The sequence below is a fragment of the Chelonoidis abingdonii genome, chromosome 4, assembly GCF_003597395.2.
Source record: "Chelonoidis abingdonii isolate Lonesome George chromosome 4, CheloAbing_2.0, whole genome shotgun sequence".
NCBI lineage: Eukaryota > Metazoa > Chordata > Testudines > Testudinidae > Chelonoidis > Chelonoidis abingdonii.
In genome coordinates this window covers 140,134,761-140,141,728 of record NC_133772.1, presented here as the reverse complement: position 1 = coordinate 140,141,728, position 6,968 = coordinate 140,134,761, and positions in this window count along the sequence as shown.

Here is a 6,968-nt window from a genome sequence, read left to right as displayed (position 1 = left end):
TGCTCTTGCCTGCAGGGTCTGATCACTGGTTGTACCAAGAACTACATCTAAACACAAAACAGCTGTGGGAGGGTGGTTATCCCCCATAGCTCAGTAAGAGCTCACTAACAGACCTAGTTCAATTCGCTCTGCAGATAGGAGAAAGGTTCAAGAACAGAGATCCGACTCTTTCAGGTGCACTGTCTGTCGGATGGAGTATCGTATTCCTTTGCATGGAAATTTACCAGTGGAAAAGCTTCAAACGAAGCACCTTACATACGTCCTAAGCGGGTTAGGCACTGCTACAGCTAGCTACCTGGGGGAGAGGAATTGACGAGCTCCACCTGCGTGGACTAGATGGTTAGATGTTGAAGTTTGCCCTGAAAGTTTGTAGGCAGGACATGCCTGCTGGTGTGTTGTTGCTAAACTGCAGCCATAGGCCAGGTGAGTTCATGCTATTAGGTTTCCTCACTCTGGGTGGCGTGGGGTCCCTTGGCGGTTTGCGGTACGGAGGAGGCACCATGGGTGTTCTTCAGAAGATCTGCCTGAACCCCCATTCCCTTCTCTGGGACAGAGGGAGTGGAACATGAGAACAGGTTAATCAGCAAGTATTCGAACAGCTGTTTTCGGCTCTACATTAGTGTGTCGACACCCTAGTTTGATGTGGCCCTGTCACAGAGCACATAACCTGTGTATAGAGCCAGCCAGAAGAAGACTTGTTTCTTTCCAGGGCTCTGGCAAGGAGCCTGATAGTGGTCGGTTCTTCACTAGGCAGCACGATTGTGCAAGGGAGGCTCACCAATGACGTGTGTTTTATCTTAGTCTGACGAACCTGGGCTTGGCTGTTTTCACACGTGTCTCTGTGACATCCATGAGAGAGAAGGGGGAGTATGGTGGTGACCTGGTCACTTGCCTTCTCCACTATCAACGGCTTCTGCATCAGAGGAGCATTGGACATCATGTTTTAAGGCCAGGCAAGGAGAGGTGGACAGGCCACGGGCAGTGTGGGATCAGTTGTTCTATGAGTCAGTGCATGGAAGATAGCGATGGCCTCCCTGCACCTGTGTGCGACATGGCAAACGAAGAGTCATCCCACATGTGACATAGAGGTATTGAATTGGCGTGTTTGTCTGGAGATTGTATTTGTTATGCCCAAGGCGATCTGGTCGCGCCTGCTGCTGATGGTTCCCTGCAGCATCTGCTTGGAGAGCCAAGGAGCGAATCAGTGAGCTGGGGTCTGAAATCCACTGGTGAATGCCCCGATCGCTGGAACTGGGGACAGCTAGTGGACACAGGCTGTATGTATAGACAGTATGCTTCATGATCTCACTCTAGGCTCACACTGACTTCATCAGGGAGATCAGAAGTGAGCAAGATTCATCTCTTCCGCTCTGTTTACAACAGAGGACCCATGAACTCCATGACTAGGTCTATACGGCGCAGATGGTGTCGTGTCTCCGAGCTACAGGGCAGTGGCTGACTGCAATAGACGCATGTGTGACAGCTTATTGAGATGGGTACCAGTAATGAACCGCAGGAGCTACTGGCCATTTAGTTGATCTAGTGCCACTCCACACTCAGAGATCAATGTAGGGGTGTGAGTAATGCTCCTGTCCAAACGACTTGCGATCCAAAATCATGGGGCTCCTAACATCCCAGCTCATACCAGCTTGGGATAGTTACTCGCGCCACAGATCAGGAATTGATGGGGCCTGATCCCCCTTTCTCTCTCTGTTCCCACCTCCCTTGGGACCCCCAATTCGCAGATGCTGGCTAAAAGCGGGGAAAATCTCCCTCTTGATCAGGCTTGCCCATGGTTCCTGCAGTATCAAGAAAACGGTTCTCTGCTTCCAAGAGATACAGTTCTCATACCTACAGCAATGCAGAGCAATAACCACAGCTGGCTTTGCTTTCGGTCCTGCCGTCCGTGAGAGAGACAGGTCCTGATAACAAGGTGATCTTCTCTTTCACCCCGTACTGGCCTTCTGAAAAGGATAGGAAATGCAGACCGGTTTCCTCTTTGCCTAGGAAAGCTTGACAAGTACAAAATTATATAAAAAAAGAAGAAAGATAACAACTAATGAGCATTAAGAATCAATACAGGCTTGCTTATAAGAAAATATGAAGAACTTGATGTAAAATAGCCCAAATTAACCAGTTCCAACCAATCCACATACAACTAACCCACAAAGATCTTCGAATAGCATATGTCCTTTGATTTTTTACTCAAGAGAATTAGGAGAAACTGAGTTATAGATCCATTTAGAGAAAGGCTGTAAGCTCACAGCCGAAAAAAAAAAAAAAACAGCCAATCCACATTATTTCGACACACAAAGCATCCCAACCGAATTGCCTTTGTCTCCTATGACTCAACAAGACTTTGGATATATTTGAAATACAAGGAGTTATGAGAAACTTGTTATCTCAACAGCAGAAAACAAAAAAAAAAGACCACAAGAACCAAATCCCCGCAAATTCCCGCCCCTGACTTTAAACAATCCAGTTCTCTGATTGGTCCTCTGGTCAGGTGTTTGGTTACCCTTTCCAGGTAAAAGAAACTTAACCCTTACCTTACCTATCTATTTATGACAGGAGGTCTGTTGAGTCCCCTCAGCCTATGACTATCGGAAATGAGACCACAGCTCTGACAGTGGAAAGGCTCGTCTGGAGTTTGGAGCAATTGCTGTTTATTCCAAAACCATCCTCATTTAAAAACCTGACAATAATCCCCAACTCATTCGGCAATGGCCACTTCTCTGCACTATCTGCAGGGCAAGGAGCTGAAGGCTGTGGAGCAAAGGCTAACAAGAGTCAGCCTTTAAGTATAGGTGCATCCTCAACATGCACATTCTATTGTATTTTTTAGAATCTATGTCAGAGATGCCTATAGCCTGGGGTAGATTGTAGGAATCCAAAATAAAGAAATGATAGAGATATACATTAATAACTATAATCCACACTCCTGCTTCAAGGTACAACCCTGTTGCTCATTTCCTGAGGTGAGAGGAAAACCTGCAGGTAGTAATTTCACTGCCAGTGAGGGGGTTTCTGGCACCTTCCTCTGAAGTATTGAGTGTTGGCGACCCTCAGAGACAGGATCCTGGGCCCAATGGGCCTCAGGTCTGATCCAGGCTGGACTTGGTCATGGTGACCAATGCTCAGTGGGGCCCAGCAGAAGCACCAGGCTGGCAGACACAACACAGTCTGGACTCTGGGCAATACTCTCATTGCAGGGTGGGGCCAGGAAAGCTCTGCAGGCAATGAGTGCTAGCTGCTGGCTTTTTGATGGTGGCTATTCCAGTTGTGACATCACAAGTGGTAGCTGGCAGCCTTGATGTGGGTGGGGCAGGATGTGAAATTGAGGATGAAGAAAACGAAGCAGAACTCCTCTGGGAGCATCTTGGTAATGAGATATTGGCAGGTCAGCTCAGAAGCTGTACATGTGTGTCCCTGGGTTTGCCATAGGCGAGTGCCAAAGGGCCATGTTCTGGAAGCCAGACAGCTCCCGCCCTAGGCTCAGAAAATGCAGTGGGTTGCCTGGCTGCTCTCCATACAATTACTTTCTGCAGGTTAAGGACCAGAACAATAACACCTCCTAAGGGAGGTTCTTTGCGACACAGTCCCAAGTGGGAGGTGAGACATATCCACGTGCTCACAGAGTGTTCCAGTGTCACCGTTCCCACCTTATTAAAGGGAATAATCACAGGGAGATTCTGCTGCTTTTGACTTTGCTGAATTTAGCGTGCAACAGACTATACTGCAACGTTTCTCTCATCGTCCCCTCTGCCTATTGGAAACCTGCTTCAGCCTGCCACGCGGCTGGTCCTGATCCAGACAAACAGCCACACGAGTTAACATTCTGGTTTGGTCACCAAGTATATTCAGATTTGTTTTGTTTTTACTATATTTTAATGCCAATCTGTATGGGGATCAGTGTGTGATTCTAGTCTTTACGGGGTGTTTTGGTTTTGGTTTTTGTTCAGCGTTGCTTTATTGGTCTCGTTGGTCTCTGGGACACAGTTCAGCAGGTGAAGGTCCTGCCTCTGATCTCAGTCTGCCTGCGTAGCTGTTCTGACTTGGACGGAACTGCTAAGGGCTCACCCCATGTAAACGGGTGATTTCTATGAAAATAGTGAACAAATGTGAAATGTCTTGTGTACCAGACCCTCATCACTTACTGTAAATTAGCACTGATCTTGCGACATCAGGGGAGTGACACTGGTTTACACCAACTGAGGATCTGTAAAAAGCACAGGCCAACAAATAACCACAGATAGAACTATTGCATTAACTCAGAATGGGACCCCTCCCTGAAAATGACAAAAGTGTGTCACGCTCTGGTAATTGTATCTGTCCAACCTCTTTGGTATGGAAATATTCCCCATCCCACTCTACCCCACCCGTTCACTCCCAAATGGCTTGGGCCCAATCCAACAGCCTGCTGAACTCAATAGAAACTCTGTACTGTTTAGCATGATAAACATGAATAGATCTACTCAACTTAATGTAAATACCGACCTATATACATCTAAGAGGCACAGACAACTAGGAGTACTTGTGGCACCTTAGAGGCTAACACATCTATTTGGGCATAAGCTTTGGTTGGCTAAAACCCTCTTCATAGATGCATGGAATGGAACATACAGTAGACGGATATATATACACAGTACATGAAAAGATGGGAGTTGCCTTAGCAAGTGGAGGGTTAGTTCTAATGAGACAATTCAATTAAAGTGGAAGCACAGTGGGTCAGATCAATGGTCCAGCTAGCTCAGTATCCTGTCTTCCAACAATGGCAGGTGTCAGATGCTTCAGAGGGAGCGAACAGAACAGGGCAATTCATCAAGTGATCTGTCCCTTAATATTCACTCCCAGCTTTTAGCAGTTGGAGGTTTAGGGACAGCAAAAGCAGGGGTTTGCATCCCTGACCATCTTGATTAATAGGTACTGATGGCCCTGTCCTCCATCAACTTATCTAATTCTGTTTTTGAACCAATTATTCTTTGGANGGAGTTACTCTCTCTCCTTTCATGACCCAAGTAATATTGAATTATTTATACACAGTGGAACAGCTTCAACAAGCAAACCCTACATCAGCCTGTCCTATAGCCCAGTGGTTTAGGCACTTTGCTGACAGCTAGCTACCTGGGGAGGGAGAGGTAACTGACCAGATGCTCCCCATGCTGTGGGTAGGCTGAGGGTTGAGGTTGATTTTGCCCTGGAAGCTTTGTTATGCTGACACCATGCTGCTGGTGTGTTCGTTTGCTAGACTGCAGCCATAGTAGCCAGGTGAGTGCATGCTATGTTCACGTGTTTCCCTCACCCTGTGGGTGGCGTGGGGTCCTTGCTGGTTTGCTGTACGGAGCTGAGCCACCTGGGTTGTTCTTCAGAGATCTGCCTGACCCCCATTCCCTTCTCTGGGGCACCAGAGGGCAGCCTGGAAATGGAAACATGGCTTTACTTTTGCAGAGCAAGTATTCGACAGGCTGTTTTCAGGCTCTTACATTAGGGTCGGTCTGACCCTCAGTTTGATGTGGCCCTTGTCACTAGAGCATCACATTCTCTTCTGTGCCTAAAGAGCCCAGCAGCCCAGAAGAAGCAGGACATTGTTTCTTTCCAGGGCTCTGGCCAGAGAAGCCTGATGTGTGTCGGTGCTTATCACTAGGCAGCACATTGGTGCTAAGGGAGGGCTGCACCATGACAGTGTGTTTTATGCCTTAGTCTGAGCAACCTGGGCTTGGCCTGAGTTCGTTCACAGTGTCTCTGTGAACTCCCATGAGAGAGGGGGAGTATTGGGTGGTGACCTGGTCACTTGCCTTCTCCCACCTATCACGGCTTCTGCATCAGAGTAGCCAGTTGGAAACACCTGCCCATTATGGCCAGGCAAGGAGAGAGTGGGACAGTGCCCACGGGGCAGTGTGGGATGCATGTTTTTCTATGAGTGGCAGTGCATGGAAGGGATAGCTAGATGGCCTCCCTAGCACCTGGTGTGCACATGGCAAACGAAGAGTCTCCCACATGTCATAGAGGGATTGATTGGCTTGTTTGTCTGGAGACTTGTATTTTGTTATGCCCAAGGCGTTCTGTTCGGCAGCCTGCTGCTTGGGTTCCCAGCTGCAGCACCTGCTAATGGAAGCCAAGGGATGGCAAATCATTGTTGACTGGGGGCTCTGAAGGTCAGCTGGTGAGATCCAGGATCGCTGGGGATACTGGTTTGGGACAGCTAGTTGGACACAGGCTGTTAACTAATAGAACAGTAGCTGCCTTTCATTGATCTGCACTTCTGGGCTCACTACTGACTTCATCTCAGGATTCAGTAGTGAGCATAGATTCTCCTTCCGCTCTTGTTTACAGCACAGATGGTAACTCTCATGAACTCCATGAGCTATGGTCTGATGACGGCTGCAGCATGTGCTCCTGTCTCCACTACCATGGCATGTGGGCTGACTGCAAACGCTGTGTTGGCACAGCTTATTGAGATTGGTACTCAGTTAAAATGATCCCAGCAGGAGCTAACGTGGCCATGTTTTTGCATCTGGTCTCAGGCTTCAAAGACCAACCTCCAGGAAAGATTCATGTGAGTGGAGGTGTGGTAATAGCCTCCTGTCCCAAACCTGGACTTTAGCGTCCAAAATCTGGGGGCTTACCTGAAACTCCCCCAAGCTCACTACCAGCTTGGATATTCTCGCTGCCACCAGATCAGGAATTGATGGGGCCTGATCCCCCCTTTCCTCTCTCTGGTGTCCCCAACCCTCCCTTGGGACCCCCAATTCGCAGATGCTGGCTAAAAGCGGGGAAAATCTCCCTCTTGATCAGGCTTGCCCATGGTTCCTGCAGTATCAAGAAAACGGTTCTCTGCTTCCAAGAGATACAGTTCTCATACCTACAGCAATGCAGAGCAATAACCACAGCTGGCTTTGCTTTCGGTCCTGCCGTCCGTGAGAGAGACAGGTCCTGATAACAAGGTGATCTTCTCTTTCACCCCGTAC